General features: G+C 37.6%; 1 protein-coding gene across 2 annotated transcripts in view; it reads right to left on the bottom strand.

Moving 5' to 3' along the window:
- The window catches only part of tmem121ab (transmembrane protein 121Ab), a 70,935-nt gene that overhangs the window by 5,931 nt on the left and 45,191 nt on the right, over positions 1 to 19,813 (bottom strand). The window lies entirely within an intron of this gene.

Here is a 19,813-nt window from a genome sequence, read left to right as displayed (position 1 = left end):
TTGGAAACACACAAACATCTAAAATGTATTTGTTTGCTGTAGCATTAAGATTTCCCTTCACTGAAATTTAGAGGCTCAAACCTGTTCCAGCATGACATTGCCCCTGTGCATAAAGCAAGGTTTGTTAAGGTTTGCCAAGGTTGGTGTTAAAGAACTTGTGTGTCCTGCACAGATCCCAACACCAGCAAGTCTTGTCAGAATGATAGCAAACTGCACTGTATACAAAAATGTGATTCCATTTGTTAAAGATGTCTGTCCTGCTATGGCATTCACTAAATTCCAGGGGTTTCGTTACCATGACGTAAAGTGGGCGTGTTTCCGGAGGTCTTGGAAAAACGGCCTCTTTAAAAATAAAAGGAAGGACAAGACAGTCATACAGGTAGATTTATTTTAGAAAACAAATAAACAACCAAAAACTATGGTTACGGTTACGGTTAGGGTTAGATCAGGGGTCGGCAACCTTAAACACTCAAAGAGCCATTTGGACCCGTTTCCCACAGAAAAAAAAACACAGGGAGCCACAAAACCCTTTTGACATCTAAAATGAACATAACACTGCATATATTGTTTTTTACCTTTATGGAAAGTATAAAAAAAACTGTAGTGTGTTGCATTTATGAAATCAATAAACTGCTACCGAGTAAACAAAATTTTATTTCTGCAGGCAAACAAAAACAGTTTGAACTAACCTTAAGAAAAAAGACGCTGAGTTGAAGGTTACTTTCAAATAAAATGTTCAACGTCTAATTGAGTCCTCTTCGTATTCATGACCAGGGCTCTCAAGTTTTGAAGACAAGCAAGCGTGACATCCCCCCCCCCCCCCCCCCCCACCAATTTTTTTCATTGGTTGTTGCGTTAAATCTTTCCCAGATATTGCTATTTTCTGATTGGCTATTGTGTAGCCTCTTTTTTTTGATTGGCTGATAAGTGTCAGGCTCGACTAAGAACTGAGACACGCTTGATTCCTGCCCAGTTAGAGAAACCGGTGTGGACTGATACATTTTGGGCACTGCGGCTTATTAAATATATGATAAATAGTCAAAAGGTTTTTCTGCGTGAGAAATACAATGTGTGGTGGCGTGACTGTCACTCTCAATGCGTGACACTTGACATCCCTGCATGACATCAAAATTTTAACTTGCCGGCTGCAGCAACCCAAAAATGCGTCTGCTTCTGTGTGTCGGATTTCGCAAGTCAGCAGTTATGACGCATATTTTGAGTGACAAAAAATTAAACACGGTATATTTTAATGTTACAAGAGCATCATGATCTTTGAATTTAGAATTCTTTTTTTTTTTTAAAACTAACTAACTAAAATAAAATATATTTAAATTAAATATTTATATTCCAAAATCTACAGGGAGTCGCAGCAGACGGATGATAGATTATCAAATAGGCCACGCCTACCCGATGACGCAATATCTGTTACGCTGTTCTGAAATCCCTGGAAATAAGTGCATCCTCCTTTACTGTGAAGTTTAATCCCTTTTTATATACCTATATGGAATTAAACAGTAAGTAAGTAACACTGTGAAAACCAGGTAGTCAAGTCGGTGTGATATGAAGAACTGGATGTGGTTTGAGGCATTATTGGATGTCAATAATAACAATAAACCCACATGAAGTATTTATTCTTTATCAGACTAATATGTGATGTTTACTAGAGGTGGACCACACAGTAAATAGATTATTGAAACATTGAGATGATACAGGAGATTGCTCTAGCTACTCCACATTAACCTGAGTTTGCAGTGATTTCAGAACAACGGAAGTGTGGGTGGCATTGCTGCGTCATAGGTTTAGGATCCTGTTGTCAATCTTTAGCTTGGAGTTTCTGTTTATGATCTTCTTGTGACTGCAGGGGATTTTCTTCCAGGATTTCCAGTTTATGCCCACCAAAGCAAAACAATATTTGGATTGGCTGGTAAATTGAAGTGAATTGTCCCATGGAGTTAAAGTGTGTGAACGGTGCCATGCAATGGACTGGCATCTCATTCAGGCTGTATTCCTTGGTGTGGAAACACTTTCATTTCCGGTCAGCTTCTAGTTTCTGGAGAATCTGGAGGTTCAAATCTGTGGACTGCCAGATAGCCTTAAACCATAGACTTGAAAACCATGTCTTTATAAACCTTGTAAAACCTTGTAAACATGGTACTTGTCATGCTGGGACAGATTGAAACCTCATAGTCCTAGTGAATGAAATAGCATACAGAGACATTCTGTACCAGCTTTCTTTTCCCAGCTCTGTGGCAACAGTTTGGAGAAGAACCACATATACTGTACGTGTGATGGTCCAGTGTCCACATATTTGTGTCATATATTGACTCTTAAAGTAAAAAAATATTACACCTATATTTCACTTTTAGTAAAATTTATTGCCCTACAGGTCGGGTACTGCATCTTTGTAAAAGTTTACGCTACAAGGTGCATCCAAAGAAACGTTAAAGACTCGCAACATTAAAAAATGATTGGAGGCAGTCCAATTTACACTCCCACATGCTTAGAATTAAAATGAGGTGCGTGCAAAATCAAATCCCTGCAGTCTCTAGGGCACTGATGCATGCCAATATAGTGGCATTAATTATAGCCTGCTTTGGAGGTGGATGGGTGAAAGATCATGCATGACATTTCTCTGAGAACCATAGATTTAATTATGCTTCCTACAGATTTGTGGCACCAGACATGCCAGCAATTAAATGCTAGAATGGAATGTATTTGAGTTTTTTCCATGCTGTCAAGCCAAAATCAAGTCTGAATTACTGAAATCTTTGGATAATTACTCTCCAAATATAACATACTTTTGGCACATAACAGTTACTTTTAATTTTATCCTATTATGTTTGGAATTAACTTAATCATCTCAGCTTCTATTTTGTTCTGTAAATAGTTAATGGAAATATGTATGTAAATATACAGTAAGTGAATGTTAAGAATTGAGACTTAATGTTCTTCCCTAGCCTTGCTTTCTGTTACCGTAAAAAAGTTGACCGCTGGTTTTTACAAATGACAGTTCTAAGCAAACAATAATTTAGTATTTAGTGAGCAAACTCAATAAGATTGAGAAATGGGACACATTTTTTGACTCCAAATGGTATACAAGTCTCAAAAAATGTAAGCATCTTTGAGGACTTGCTGAGTTTATAAAGAGTAGTTAATAGCAAACACCTACTGTATGACTAATAGCATTGTGACAGGCAGTGTATTTCAGAATCAGAGAGTTGAACTACTGTAGAAGCCAGAAGCAGCACCAGCCAGCCTGGAGCCTATATGACCTTTCAGAACTCCATGATCAGAGACTAGGTGAGGGGGTGTGAATAATTCATACACATGAATTGGACTGCAATGCTAATTGCCAGCAGTGGGGAGTGGGATTGTTTCTGATTTGGTCTTTTGAGATAAGAAAGGCTCCAGGACAAGAAGCTGTCCCAGCATCAACCCTAAAGCTCTGCTTTGAGCAACTGGCATCAGTCCTTCCAGATATTTTAACAAATCATTGGACCTGATGAAAAATTCTAATCATTATACCAGTAACCCAGGAAAAACCAAATATGCCACTATTACATTAGAATTCCTGGGCACCACTATACTGTATTCAAAGATAATGTCTGCTAAGGTTATACAAAGATAAAAACACTTTTATGAGTTTACAAGATTGTATACTGTCTGTGGTTTTGTTCACTTAGTCACTGTGTATGAATGTTTTTTTAGTTCATGTAACACGTATGTGTTACATGAACTAAAAAAAACATGTATTAATTGATTGAGCTTCACCAAATGTTCTTTAAATTTGTGTGTATCAAATACACACTTGGTGGCAAAATCCTTACATTTAAGTGCAATAACTCCTGACAATTTAAAGTGACATGATATATGGCTAAGTTTGGTGACCCATACTCAGAATTTGTTCTCTGCATTTAACCCATCCAAAGTGCACAAACACAGCAGTGAACACACACACCGTGAACACACACCCGGAGCAGAGGGCATCCATTTTCGCTGCGGCGCCCGGGGAACAGTTGGGGGGTTCTGTGCCTTGCTCAAGGGCACATCAGTCGTGGCCGGCCTGAGACTCGAACCCCCAAACTTAGGGTTAAGAGTCAGACTCTCTAACCATTAGGTTTGCATTAGTTTGTCTTCTTAGACATGGAATAGGAGCATGAGTGGGATACAAATTACACGATTTTCATGAACTCCAAATGTCTCACGTAAAACTCGAACGATTTATGTATACATCCGATGTATTAAGCATGATAAATGAGGCCCTCTGTCCATTTGCTACACAAATACTTCATATTATTCTTGGAAGCTAGCCAAACATCATGTCTACATGAAGCCTGCTGAGTCTTTGCCTTCGGAAGGGAAACTCCATGCGAGCACAGCAGATGATTTCCTTTCTGTAACAGCTGAAGAAATTCACTCACAGGCTCTGACTTCGTGGTTCTACACTGTGATCACTGAATCCATCCCCACCCCATAAAAACAACTGTATGTTTTGGCACCCTTTCAGGAGAGCAGAAATGGTTATTGAAATGGTTATTGAATGTAATCTGTTATCTCTTCAGGACATCTATGGCAGCAGGGACAGGAAGCATGCTGGCAGGATTATAGCTGACCCCTTTCACCCCAGACATCTCATCTATTACATGCTTCCCTCCAGAAGAAGTCTCAGTGTCATCACAGCTGGAAATAGCAGGCATACAAACAGCAGCTTTGTGTTTTTTTCCCTCCTGGTGATGTGGCCCTCATTAACCTCAAACCCAGTGATTCTGCATAATAGTATCATCTCCTATAATGTACACATTCCCATAACTTTCTTAGTCTATACATCTTGCACATGTGTATATATTATAATATGTGTATATTTTATAATTATTTGTCTAGGCCTTTTAACAATGGACATTGTCATGAAGCAGCTTTACAGAAGAGAGAAATGATAAATTTATCCCTAATGATCAAGCCAGAGGCGATGGTGGAGATGATATTAGAAAGAAACTTTTGTGATTATTAAAATGATTTTCCTTCTCTAACTGTGTACAATAAGAACAAAAAGCCATCTTCATGGTTTCTGAGTACTACCATCCACAGCAAATCCATAGCGTATCTTTAACACACTGAATTCTACAATAAAATCGATTCTAGAAATGCAGAGTTATTATAGGAGTAACAGTATTAAATATCAAAGTCAGTCAAGGCTAAAGAAAGTCAAAGCTCTTAAACACTGGCATGAATAAACGAGAGCTGCTATATCCCTAATGTTAATCACTCAATCTGCTAATGTATCAAATCATGCTTCAGATGCTGACCTATTTAACATTCAAACACTGAACTGCTACTTGTTTGACAGTCAAGGTCGTCATTTTTTTTTTAATTATAAGATAATAAGCTAAATAACAATAAGCCTGGACACAAAATACAGTACATAGCTACTCCCAGTCTGCAAACTACAGATCCCCGATCCACCTCCATATGTCTTAACCCTGCTTACATCCTCTGTTTCTCTCGAGGGAGAATGAAATAAAAAACAGTCACATTGTAATAGGATTAACTAGTTGAGTTGTACAATATGCATATGGAGAAGTTCACGACTGTAACCGGTCATCTTATTAGCGCTATGTGGAGGAAGCAGATGGAAGGCTTAAATCTCATTTCTATGCTTGTCAACTCACTCATGTCAGGACATGTTCAGAAACAAATTAATGAAACATGGGCTAATAAGGAGTTGTGCATGAATGGAGTGACAGAAGACCTGAGCAGCTGTAGAGGAGCATTCCCAAAAGCTATTGAACCAATGAGCAGTCATTAGCTTACAAAATCAGACTGTTGTTACACAATGGAAATTTGACAGCGTGAGAGTTATTAGAATAAAGGACACTAAAAGAAACTACAATACATCATTTTTGTAAGAAAACTACATAGGAAAATCAGGATGCAACAATAATCTCCCATTGAGAATGAGATAAATAAAATGTTTTCCTAGAACATGTTCTGTTCGTTTGAATGTTCGGATGTTTCAGGAAGGACAAAACAAAAGTACACGACTACAGTATACTATTCTGTGAGATTTTTTTGTTCTTTTCTTTGATACATTTTTTACAATTATCCCAAAGGGCTTAGACTTTATAGAGTTTCTTTGAAATATTTCTCACACACACACACACACACACACACACACACACACACACACACACACACACACACACACACACACACACACATATATATATATATATCTTTTTTGTGTCACTGTTATTTAGATTAAAATGTTTTATATTCATTTCATATTCACACAACACCTTTGCTGCAGACATTCTGAGAATAATTCATATTTCTCCTTGTCGGCTATTGTTACTGTTCCGGCCCTGGACATTCAAAGCTGCTTTTGAACTCAACTCTTGGCATCTGAATTCTTCCAGTGTGGACTTTCAACACTTTTTCAAACATGTTGAGTCCTGGAGAGAAGCTGAATCCAAACCCCACATCGACATCCTGCAAGAAACGTCAGCTTTAAAAGAGAAAACAGTCCCTGTGTGTTCTGACACACTCTTGCCTTGAGAAATGTGACAAAGCCTTCTTACAGTGTTAGTAAATGATCTTATTATATACAGGTTTTTCCAACAGAGACTCCTGTCATTTCCATCTGATGTTTTCTTGTCAGTGTTAACCCAGATAGCTAGCTTGTTATCCAGCTATGATTCTATCTACTTAGCTGTTTGTCTAGCTATTTGACATGCTAACAGAATATTTCTCACAAGATGACCGTTAAATGTGTTGTTAAATGAATAACTGTTAGAACTTTTTAACAAAACTAAACAAAACAAAACTGTTGTGCTATTAATCATCTGTGTAGATAAACAAAATCCCAAAGTCCCCCAGTACAAGAAGTCCCCACTTTGCTGTAATCTATTTTGCTAAATGAAGCCTTGAATAGTGATTCACTTCATCTGGCAAGGATTAATTGACTGATTAGCCGATTGCTGTGGCTCATTTGCACAGCAACAATGTCCCTCACATATGCAGCATCTTAATTTGACTCTTATTAATTAATTCCGGTAAGAACTCATTTCCAGATGGAAGCATATTAGCATCTATGGTGGCTGATTTTAAAATATAAGCCCTTTAAACCACTCTTCTGTGGTGGAATTATACCCCCTGTCGAAATCTACCTCTCAGAGCTGAAATTTTACCTGTACATTGTTGGATAAATGGCAGTTCAGTACAACTCTTAAATGGCTGGGGTTGTCTTAGTCAGTGGGAATATAGGACTGTACTGTTTTGCTCAGCCGGAGGCCATCAGTGCACTCACATGTTAGCATTAAATACACTGTGACTGCGAGTTACACAGCCAAGCTCTTTACAAGAGGTGTCATATACATGGATTGTTTTTAAATAAAAATCTAATTCGATTTTGCAGCCTACACTTTAAAAAGATCCAGAAGAAGAGTATAGGATTCAACCAGCAATTCTGTTAGTGCTTGTGACAGTAGAACATCTAAACAAACTCGATAATAAACTCACTTGAAACTGACACAGTAATACAATTTGTCAAAGAAGAAAGACTTTGAAAAGTTTTACAGAGTGCCTGCAATATAATGACATTCAGCTCAGGCAAATGATGATACATTCAAGTTAAACTTAATATCGCACCCATTTTCTTGCAATACTTTTTATGCAAAAAAAAGTAACCAGTGATAATATTAGAACTTATTAAAGTGCATGTTTCAAAGTGATCAACTAGATTTTACCGAGTAATTCATAATAGTTAAGTAATTATTACAGTATTTACCTTCTGTATCTGCCTTTTTTGCTGGGTCAGGAATGTGTCGGTTTTTTCTTACTTTCTGAAAACAGCGGCATCAGCCTCAGTTATGTATCTCACATACATTACTGTGTTACACTAAATTGTATTTTTAAATCGTGTCTTGTATTTGATGTGTATATTGTAGTGTAAATTACAGCAAAGGATGGAAAAAGACAATCTCCTTTGCAGATTCTATCCTTCAAATCTGCATTTTCTATCTAACAAACTGAGAGCACCCTTCCTGAGAGCACTCAACAAAACAAATCAGGCATTACGGTAGATATCTGATATGAGATATCTGAGATATCTGAATATGATAACGATAAGCTAAATATAGGCCCTAGCGTAAATATTAACATAACTTTTGTATTTAACTTGTTTGGCTCTGAATACGGCCCTTAACAAAAGTTTATTTAATATTTTTATTATTATTATTATTATTATTATTGTTATTACTATTATTATTATTATTAATAATAATAATAATAATAATAGTAATAACAACAACAACAACAACAACAACAATAATAATAATAATAATAATAATAATAATAATAATAATAATAATAATAATATTTAATAGAAATAACTGATTACATTCTGAAAGTTTGAAGTTAATGTATGTCACATGATTAGGGTCTCCAACCAAATGTGGAATTGACTTCTGCTGACAATAAAATGCAAAATATATGTGATTCACTCTGTGGGGTCTAGTGTTGGGTCTGTGATGAACTTGGAAATGCTGACCCATTAGTTCCACATGAGCTCTTGGTTGCTTAATTCCACTCAAATACAACCTGTTGTAGAAAGGACATTATTTACATTTACATTATTTACTATATAGTGTCACCCAAATGAGGATGAGGTTCCCTTCTGAGTCTGGTTCCTCAAGGTTTCTTCTTCATATCATCTCAGGCTGTTTTTCTTTGCCACTGTCACCTCTGAATTGCTCATTAGGGATGGATGACAGAGATAAACAGTAACTTCATCAATGTGAATTGTTAAAAGCACTATACAAATAAACTGAATTGAAATCGAATTAAATGTTCAGTATTTTATTTATAACATCTCACCTCAACACAACTACATGCCAAGGCTATTACTTTTTAAACCAAGTGACAAGATAGAATAAAATGAAAATTCCTAAATTTTCTCACATGATTTTTTTCACATGAAGTGATGGCAGCATCACAGCAGAGAGCTGTCTGTTTCGCTTGTATCATCTTCATTACCTGAAAAATAGCCTCCATATGTGACTCTGGCATAGGTCCATGTCTGCTAGTGCACCAGGTGCTCTCTCTGTCCCTTTATATTTGGAAGAGCAATTAACATCTCGCCCCACTGACTCTCTTAATTGAGTCATTCTTGAATGCATATTGATTCTGAGGTGATTATATGGTCACAGTTAGCATTTAACAGATGAATGGAAGCATACTGACTTTTACTGACCTGAATGCCCCATTGAGTTCAGGTTTCAAATTTCCCACATTTTTACCCACTGATATGGTTTCACTTATATTTAAGCCTGGATACCATCATGACTAACATTGTGTGACAACCGACTGTTGGATCTTTGTAACTCTGAAACTGAAACTTTGTGAGTTTTTAGTAACATGACCACTCATGGCTGCCTACTGCATTTGCCTTTGTGTTCTATGCTTGGAAAAGGACAGAGATAAAGATAAGAGATGGAGGGTAATTTTAAATACATTTTACAATTGTGTTGCTATCATTGGATATGGCCTGACTCAATGGGACAGAACATTGGCAATAAACACAACCTGAGGACCTTTCATTATATATATTCGGACTGTTACGTTTCTAGACACTTGCTGTTTATTTTGTTGTTAAGGGCTGAGATCTTTTCGTTGTTGTCGCTTGTAAATTTGCACAAAAGAGAAGATATGATCCTGCTGCTTGGTTGTTCCTTTTCTACGGCCCTGTCCAGTTCTCCTCGTACAATGGCCTGTCTCCCGCTATCTAATCCATGCTCTTTAAATAGTGCTGTATATGTGTAGTGCTGTGTATATTTGATGTGTATGAAACACACAAAATCTCCTTGTGATGGCATGTATAGATGTCCCATCCTGGAGGAACCTGACTACCTGTGCAGCCTGATTGGGTTGCCGGTACTCCCTCATGCTACAAGAAATGACAGCCTAACCAAACACAAAACTATGACGAATCTGTGAGGAAGAAACAAGAGAGAGCAATTATCTGTGGCCATCAGCTGTAAAACCATTCCCTTTTTAAGGGTTGTCTTGCTGTTGCTTCTCTAGTGCACTTGTCATTTGCACTAAAGCAGGTGAAACTGATTCACAATCACTTATGCTACCTAACTGGATAGATTAATTCCTGTGAGGTTTCACTGACTCACTGACTTAGTGTTATACCGTGATGATTAAGTGTTCTATGAAATATATATATATTTTTTTTGAGCAGTATATATACGAGTAAGTATATGAGTATGTGTATACACTATATAGATTAGTTTTATGAACTACTCCATGAGTGATGATGGATTTTTGATCAATTCAAGAACTCTGCATATTCTGTGATACTCAACAGCTTTTCTGATAACTGCATCCTGGTGTCACATTTCATTACCACACTGGACTGAAATAGCATGTTTTGAGTTTCCTCATGCCAAAATGCCATTATTTGCATTCATTTATTTGACAGACATTTTAATCCAAAGTGATTTACAAGCACAGATGGATTTAATCCAAACACAGGGTGTTTTTTAAGCCAAAAAAAAGCAAACCAAAAAAACCCAAAATAGTCTCAGGTTACTAATATTTGTAATCTGAATTTCTCCTGAGAGCTTGAAGACCTGGACCCATGTGTTCCTCATTTCAGTGTCATATATAAATAACTGACTCTCAGCTAAATCTTGTTTTCTTTCATTGCTTCTCTTTTAGTTTTGCAAAAGCTAATCTCCCTGGAGCTCTAAAAGTCATTTCAAATGTGTATTAATGTGAGGCCTGTAGGAAAAAAGGTCCTGAAATTGCCTATAGACCCCTTCATTTATTCCACTGTGTTATAATTCAATGCACGCTCTTATTCCGTTCTTTCAAGGGGCCACAGTCTGACCATGAAATTAAATTACAAAAACAGCCTCATTGTTGTGCTGCTATTTCAAGTGTTTAGTTGAGGCTCATAGTGAAAGGACCTTCTGCTCCTGACACTGACCCACTGTCATTTGGGAAGCCAAAAGATAATTTGGATCCACAGGAAGCGAGCTGGCGTTTGCAGCAGAATGTGTAATTGGGTCATTAGTATGGACTAAACAGAATGCTGGGTCCAGTTCAGCAGTGTGCAGGCTGTTTTCCGTAGCACGTTGCTCAGGTACGGATGTTTTTCTCCCAAGACCCTACAGGCATTGGAGTGTAAATAAAGTGTTAAGTTATTGCATGGCGATGTTGGAAGATTTCATCTAAACACATTTTTTAAAATTGTATAGACTGATTAATTAAATCCTGAACTAAATTAATGTGTAATTTATAGTCGGTATTTTCCATCCCTGTGGGAGATTGCTTATTAGAAGTAATGTACAGTATATCTTTTACCAAGGCAGTATGAAGCACATACTGTAAATATGCAGCAGCAATCCAATACATTAATTCTATACATTAAATAGGACATACCTTTAACTAAGACTGACAGGCACAGAGGACATACCTTTAACTAAGACTGACAGGCACAGAGGACATACCTTTAACTAAGACTGACAGGCACAGAGGACAAACCTTTAACTAAGACTGACAGGCACAGAGGACATACCTTTAACTAAGACTGACAGGCACAGAGGACATACCTTTAACTAAGACTGACAGGCACAGAGGACATACCTTTAACTAAGACTGACAGGCACAGAGGACAAACCTTTAACTAAGACTGACAGACACAGAGGACATACCTTTATCTAAGACTGACAGACACAGAGGACATACCTTTAACTAAGACTGACAGGCACAGAGGACATACCTTTAACTAAGACTGACAGGCACAAAGGACATACCTTTAACTAAGACTGACAGACATAGAAGACATACCTTTAACTAAGACTGACAGACACAGAGGACATACCTTTAACTAAGACTGACAGACACAGAGGACATACCTTTAACTAAGACTGACAGACACAGAGAACACACCTTTAACTAAGACTGACAGGCACAAAGGACACACCTTTAACTAAGACTGACAGACACAGAGGACATACCTTTAACTAAGAATGACAGACACAGAGGACACACCTTTAACTAAGAATGACAGACACAGAGGACACACCTTTAACTAAGAATGACAGACACAGAGGACACACCTTTAACTAAGACTGACAGCGTACATACAGTCGTATACACCCCACAGATGTTCAATGATATTCAGGTCTGGGGACTGGGATGGACATTCCACAACATTGTACTTGTTCAACATAAATGCCTGATTAGATTTTGAGCAGTGTTTTGGATTGTTGTCTTGTTGAAATATCCAGCCCCAGCATAACTTAAACTTTAACCAGATTCCCAGTACCGGCACTGGCCACACAGCCTCACAGCATGATGGAACCCCCACAAAATTTTACTTTGCGTAGCAAGTGTTTTTCTTGGGATGCTGTGTTCTTTTGCTGCTATGCCCTTGTTATGACCAAATAACTCAATCTTTGTTTCATCACTCCACAGCACCTTATTCTAAAATGAAGCTGGCTTGTCCAAATATGCGTTTGCATACCTCAAGCGAGTCAGTTTGTTGCGTGTGTGCAAAAAAGCCTTCTTTTGCATCCCTCTCCCGTACAGCTTCACCTTGTGCAAAGTGTGCTGAATTGTTGAACGATGCACAGTGACACCATCTGCAGCAAGTTGATGTTGTAGGTCTTTGGAGGTGGTCTGTGGGCTGTTTTTGACTGTTCTCACCATCCTTCGCCTTTGCCACTTTTGGCCTTAACAAGAACTGTGCCTGTGGTCTTTCATTTCCTCACTATGTTCCTCACAGTGGACACTGACAGCTTACATCTCTGTGATAACTTTTTGTAGCCTTCCCCTAAACCATAATGTTGAACAATCTTTGTTTTCAGGTTATTTGAGAGTTGTTTTGAGGTCTCCAGGTTGCCACTCTTCAGAGGAAAGTCAAAGAGAACAACAACTTGCAATTGGCCACCTTAAATACCTTTTCTCATGATTAGATGCACTATGAAGTTCAAGGCTTAATGAGCCACCAAGCCAATTGTGTGTTCCAATTAATCAGTGCTAAGTAGTTACAGGTATTCAAATCAACAAAATGGCAAGGGTGCCCAAATTTATGCACCTGTATAATTTCATTTTGATGCATATTGCACATTTTCTCTTAATCCAATAAACCTCATTTCACTACTGAAATATTACCGTGTCCTTCAATTATTTGATAGACCAAAATGAAATTGCTGATCCAAACACCCAAATATTTATAATTGAAAATTGTCAGGGGTTCCTAAACTTTTGCATACGACCGTACCTATAACAAAGACTGACAGACACAGAATCTCTGAATTCTTTTCTACAGTTGACAGGCTCAGAGCACATGCCTTTATGTATACTTTTATTTTAATTGTTCTATGGGTTTGTCATGACGTGATACATGGTCTGACACATTTTTGAAAAACCTTACAAAATTCAGTTGTATTGGGCAAAACTGTGCGAAACACATAAAATATGGATAAAAATGAATAGGAGATCAAAACGAACATGCATGAATAAGTTGTCTATAGAAGGGAGGGGAATAGGAGAGAGTGTGCACGCCTGTCAATCATTGTCAAAGCCAGAAGTAAGCAGGTCACACCGAGTCACATTCGAAGGAGTTCTGCTTCGGTAAATCACACAGGGATGCCACAGACAGAAAAACAATTCACTGCCTGCCTTGGAATTAATAGTGATCCATAGCATGTCAAACATTTCCTGACACTGAAGCTGAAATTGCCAAGTTATACATATTTACTTGGCTGAAAGGGTAGAACTAGAAAAATCCATAGCACAGACTTTTTTTTAGATAAACAAACTGTCATAGGCAGTGTCAGGGTCTTGCTCGGATAACCTGTCAACATGTGAGAAAAATATTCCAGATGATCGTTTGACATTTTGCTCACATGTAGCTGCTCTTCGAGAATTAGCTTGCAGGGTGTGAAGGTAAGGAATGAATTATTTAGCGCAGTGCAAGAGTGTGAGGATTTTGTATATATACATACAAACTTATATATTACTTTAAATTCAGACTGCAATTCAGTGTGAAGTATATTTAAAATGACAAAGACCTGATGGTGCCTACAGTGAAGATTAAATGTCATAGCTAATCTTTTTTCCAGAAGTGTCTTCCTCATATTAATATCCAAAATGTTAACTATGTTCTTTATAAATGAACTTTCTAAGCGACTTTAAAAATCGAGAAAGTCTTGCTGTTGAAAATGATCTGGGGATATTATCTTGACGCTATAGCATTTATTAGATTCTTTGTACTTCAGTAAAAAAAAAGATGGATTTATACAGTAGTCACATTTAAATTTGTGGAACATCCATACAAAATGAGATCTTGCTATCACTTATGGCATTATAGCAGCTATAAACCTCTCAGATATTGTGCCAGCTCCAGTTGTGTTCCACTGCATGAAGATTTAATTTAAACAGAAGATCCCGAATACATGTGGTGTTTAAGGACAACCTCGAAATCTGTACACAACAGAAAGGACATTATACAGTGTCACCCAAATGAGGATCTAAGGGAGTTTATCTTTGTCACAGTCACCTCAGTCACCTCAGGCTTGCTCATTAGTGATAAATACAAACACATTTAAATCTAAGTCTAACATTAATCTTGAACTTTTGTATAATATTAAGCTTTGTATAATATTAAAATGTTCTTTAAAGCTGCTTTGAGACAATGTCCAATGTTGAAAGTGCTATGCAAATAAAATTGAGTTGAATTAAATAAGTGTGCATGTTCACCCTGTAATTTAGGGGTTTCCTCCAGGTACACTGCTTTCTGAAGACACATTTACATTTACTGTAGCAGACACCATTATCCAGAGTGACTTACACTGAGTAATTGAGGGTTAAGGGCCTTGCTCAGGGGCCCAGCAGTGGCAGCTTGGTGGACTTGGGGTTCGAACCCATGACCTTCCAATCAGTAGCCCAACACCTTAACCACCGAGCTACCACATACCACAAGACACACATTGTAGGCTCACTGTCCTTAGTTTTGAATGACTGTGCATCCCCTGCCTTGTGCCCTGAGCCCACTGGGATAAACTCCAGGTTCCCTGTGGCCCTGTGTAGGATACGCAGTACTGAAAATGGAAGGATGGATGGAACTACCTAGGTATATAAACCACCTTTGATTAAATGAAAATAAAAATCTATTTTTGCATTTCTGCACAGCATGAATGTGCTTTGCCTCTATGTATATTGTTGGTGTCATGAGATAATAACCAAGGCCATTGTGTGAATCTCAGATACAGATAGGTGATAAGAAGGATATTACATAATAACATTAATCTAAAGATTTTGGAACATTCATTCATTCATTTTCTACCGCTTATCCGAACTTCTCGGGTCACGGGGAGCCTGTGCCTATCTCAGGCGTCATCGAGCATCGAGGCAGGATACACCCTGGACGGAGTGCCAACCCATCGCAGGGCACACACACACTCTCATTCACTCACGCATTCACACACTACCGACAATTTTCCAGAGATGCCAATCAACCTACCATGCATGTCTTTGGACCGGGGGAGAAAACCGGAGTACCCGGAGGAAACCCCCAAGGCACGGGGAGAACATGCAAACTCCACACACACAAGGCGGAGCGGGAATCGAACCCTGACCCTGGAGGTGTGAGGCAAAAGTGCTAATCACTAATCCACCGTGCCCCCCGATTTGGAACAGGGGATGGTATTTTAACAACAAAGCATATATAAAACAACAACAACAAAAACCCAAGGTCACTGCATCTCTTCTCAAACTGAGTTCAGATACATATCTCACTGGATACAATCCAAAAATCAGCAGCACATTTGGTCTTGGGTCAGCCGAGGCCTGCACCTCATTGCCGCTTCAGCTGAAACCTCCGCTGACTCCCTGTAGCGGCTTATATAAAGGTAAAAACCTAGATTCTTGGACTTTCCTCCACATGCACAGTGTCCCACATCAGGGGTCTCATTTATCAAAGGTGTATAAAAGCCATTCTTATACTGTTCGCACCAGAAAATGTGAACAAAAATGAGTATACATACTGTAGATATATGCAGTGATGAGACACACACTGTATATCGCTCTCCTCATACATGACCAGGCAGATTTCTATAAAAAGTCTAGTCAAAGCTGTAAAAAATAAATAAATAGATAGATAAACAAACAAACAAACAAACAAACAAACAAACAAACCTGGACATCTATTCTCTTGCCAAAACAAAAATGTGGACCCCCCCCCCCAAAAAAAAAACACTTAAAAAAAAAAAACATTTTATGCACCATAAACGCTGACACTTAATTTCGTTGTTCCCTGTGCAATGACATTAAAGTATCTATCTATCTTGAAGATAAGACTTACCTGACAATGAGCTCCAGCTTACACACTTACAGTATGTGAGTCTAGTAAAAGGTGAATTTAACCACGTTATGCACTGGAATTAAACGTGTGACATTTGATGCACATAACATCATGTAAATAATGTGATGATGTGAATAAAATAAAAAAAAAAGAATGAATAAAAAAATACAAGTAATTAATTTGTCTAAAAAGAAAACAAATATGTGTTAAAATTAGAGTCGTCTGAAACCGAATTATGTGAAAATGATATGACTCGGAATGAATCATGTGGAACAAAGAGAATTGTGGAAGGAAAAAAAAAATCAATAAAATAATATACAGTAAAAGCAAAAATGTGGCTGAATTGTACGTGTGTATACTGTAAATGTCATGTGCAGACCGGGTGAGTAGCAAGATGTGAAGTATAAAGATAATGTTAAACACAGTGGAGCAAAATTAAATGGATCGCTTGGTATTTTATGTGCTGTTTGGCTAAGAAAAAGATAAAATGCTGTACAGGAAAGAGAACGGCTGCAGTCAATGCTGTAGTTAAAAATGTGCTATTATTTGTAGGTAAGAGAAAAAAAGACTAGCATACAGACCTGAGGAAACGTTGTCTGAAATTAAAATGTCACTGTAATGTAGGCGTACGCGTCAAGCATTGTATCACAAATGTAATACCGCCTCCATTTATAACCTGACATTTTTCTCTTGTGCTTCAGTAAAGGTGTATTGAATCTCCCAGCTTCATTTATTCTGCACGTTCTCAGCCTTAAAGAAATGCCTGAGAACACGTCTCTTCTGAAAGCACCTGAACAGCGGTATAAAAACCCCCTCAGCCCTTCTATCTCTCTGTGCTGGAGTTTGGCATGCAGGTGAGGCCTGTTCAGCCTGGCAGTTTGTATCACCTGAGCAGAATGATCATTCATTGATCATTTCCTCTTGTCTTCCTCGAGGTCTTCGTTACTCTACATGATGAAGCTAGTGAACAGCAAAATATTTTATTTCTATATGATCTGAAGTGAGTCTTAGAATGTCCTTTTGAAGCTAATAAAAATGTGAAGAACGTGAAGAAAGTGAAGAAAGTAGGAATTAGACACCAATAAAATGGCCAGATTTGAGAAAGCTATTTGAGAGAGAGAGAGAGAGAGAGAGAGAGAGAGAGAGAGAGAGACTTAATTTCTATAGTATAGTCTGATAAACTTTACAGTAAAGTAAAACTCATTCTTTACATATCCCAAATTGTTATGAAGCTGGTGTCAGAGCGCAGGTTCATCCATGATATAGGGCACCTGAAGTAGAGAGTGTTAAGGGCCTTGATCAAGGGCCCAACAGTGGTGGTGCTTGCACATAATGTGCACAGACTTGCATATAACGTGACAATGTTTATTGTAGTACAGAGAACAGATTCATGAAATAAAGATCTGGAAATAATACAGAGTGTGTTTACTTAAGGATCGTTTTATGAAAAAGTTACCTGGAAATACGTCTCAGCCATGATATGGAGCACCTGGAGCAAAGAGGGTTTAAGGGCCCAACAATGGTAATGTTAATGCTGGGACTTGAACCCTTGACCTTTTGACCAGTGCTGACTGCCACTAAAACAGTGTGTTTAATAGACCTCTATTTTAGCTAGTGTTGATGCAACAGAATAATATTCGTCCTGTTGGCAGGAAAAATCTAAAATCTGAAGGAGACAAAAAAGCAAAATTAAACCTTGCTCTATGTCAGTAACAAGCGACTCTAGCTAATCGTAAGTGTCTGTTTGCTCATGTATGCAGAAGAGGGTAAATAGCCCTTTCCTCCGAGTGCGTCATGCTGCACTGTGATACAGAAGTTAGAGAAAAAACGTTGATGCTAGCCTTCGTCCGTCATCGGTTGGCTAGGGCTGCTTGATACTGTTATAGCTGATAGCTTTTCAGTGGGATTTTATTAATTTGCCTTTGTAGCTGACAACAGGAATGAGTGTCACAGAGCTTGCTAACATACTTGCACATAACGCTAACATGTTTATTATAGTACAGACTCATGAAATAAAGAACTGGATGTGATACAGTGTTGTTTACCATGTATTTGAGGATCACTTTATAGAAACATTACCCTGAAATACAGTATGTCTCACTTTGTCTTATTTCAGGAAAGTTGAAGCCCAGGATGTGTAGTGTGGTCCGAAATAAACGACATAACAAGACAACATGATTGCTACTCTATCGTTAGGATCTATCTTCGAGAACACAGTGACCTTATTGCTTTGTATCAGCTCACATTTCTCCTGTTTCCTTTTAGTAAATCCTTGTGCAATTTCACTGCATTTTTCTTTCCACCAGGCAAATCATTCACATTCTGTCTGTACTCTCCTCCTGTATGAGTGTAGCATGTTGAAAGAGAAATCAAATGCCATTTTTATTTGCATACAGAAAACGGAAAAAATTCAGACTTACAAACATTTCAGACTTAAAAAAAATTATAATTCCATAAGCAGTTTTACAAAAAAGTTGACATTTACTTGTTTTGTGTTGGTGTGGCTAATTTTATAACCATTGACACGACATAATTAATCTGACACTTGAGTGATGGCCAATATTTAAGCATTGTAAATGTAAAATTTTAGAAGATAGGATGTTATAAAAAAAAACGTTACAGGAGATACATAAGAAACAAGAAACGACTATTAATCTTATTTTACTGTTGATAGTGAAAACCTAGAAATGAAAATGATTTATCTGTCTTAAAGCACTTATGTAAAATTGCTTTTAGTTTTCCATATTTATTTAGTTTTCCTAAATGCAATAGTCAGAAGACAGAATTGTCTGCTTCAGCACTGAGCTTAAAAAAAACAACACTTCAGACATAACAGAGATCCAGCACTAAACAAGAAAACTTATCCTTTCTAGAAATAGAGCCACAAAAATCATTCATTGTAGAGACTTTTCAATTCATACTGCTTGCACACTGCCATTCATTTTATAGAGTGTAGAGCTTTCCTAATACAGTAAGTATAGTACAGGTACTACAGTATCTATTGTCTGTATTGGTCCATCAAATTATACAGAAGTACAATTTATCTGATCAAATAAAGTGTATTAGCTCAAACTATTAACTGCTTTTTGTATTTCTGGTTTAAATGATGTGTGATGCCTGTTCAATAAGCTTTTAAAGACACCATTACAGTGCACAGTCGCCTCACTTTGAAATGCACACAGTGCAAAAAAGAAGAAGCGAGAAAGACAACAAAGGCTGCATTATGCAGGACATCCAAACACTTTCTGCCAATACATTTTTGTTCAGGATGCAAACACAACTGGCTTCATCTATTAATGGGCCCATTTATTTCCTCTGTCATGTATCTGAGCTATGAAAATTACAAAAATTTATATAATCTACCCGCAAATAAATAATATCAATAACGTTTATGTGGCTTATTCCCCTAAAATGTAGAGATAATGTAAGGGTGTAAAG

The sequence above is a fragment of the Tachysurus fulvidraco genome, chromosome 16 (genome assembly GCF_022655615.1).
Source record: "Tachysurus fulvidraco isolate hzauxx_2018 chromosome 16, HZAU_PFXX_2.0, whole genome shotgun sequence".
Taxonomy (NCBI): Eukaryota; Metazoa; Chordata; class Actinopteri; order Siluriformes; family Bagridae; genus Tachysurus; species Tachysurus fulvidraco.
This window is presented reverse-complemented; position numbering and strand designations above follow the sequence as displayed.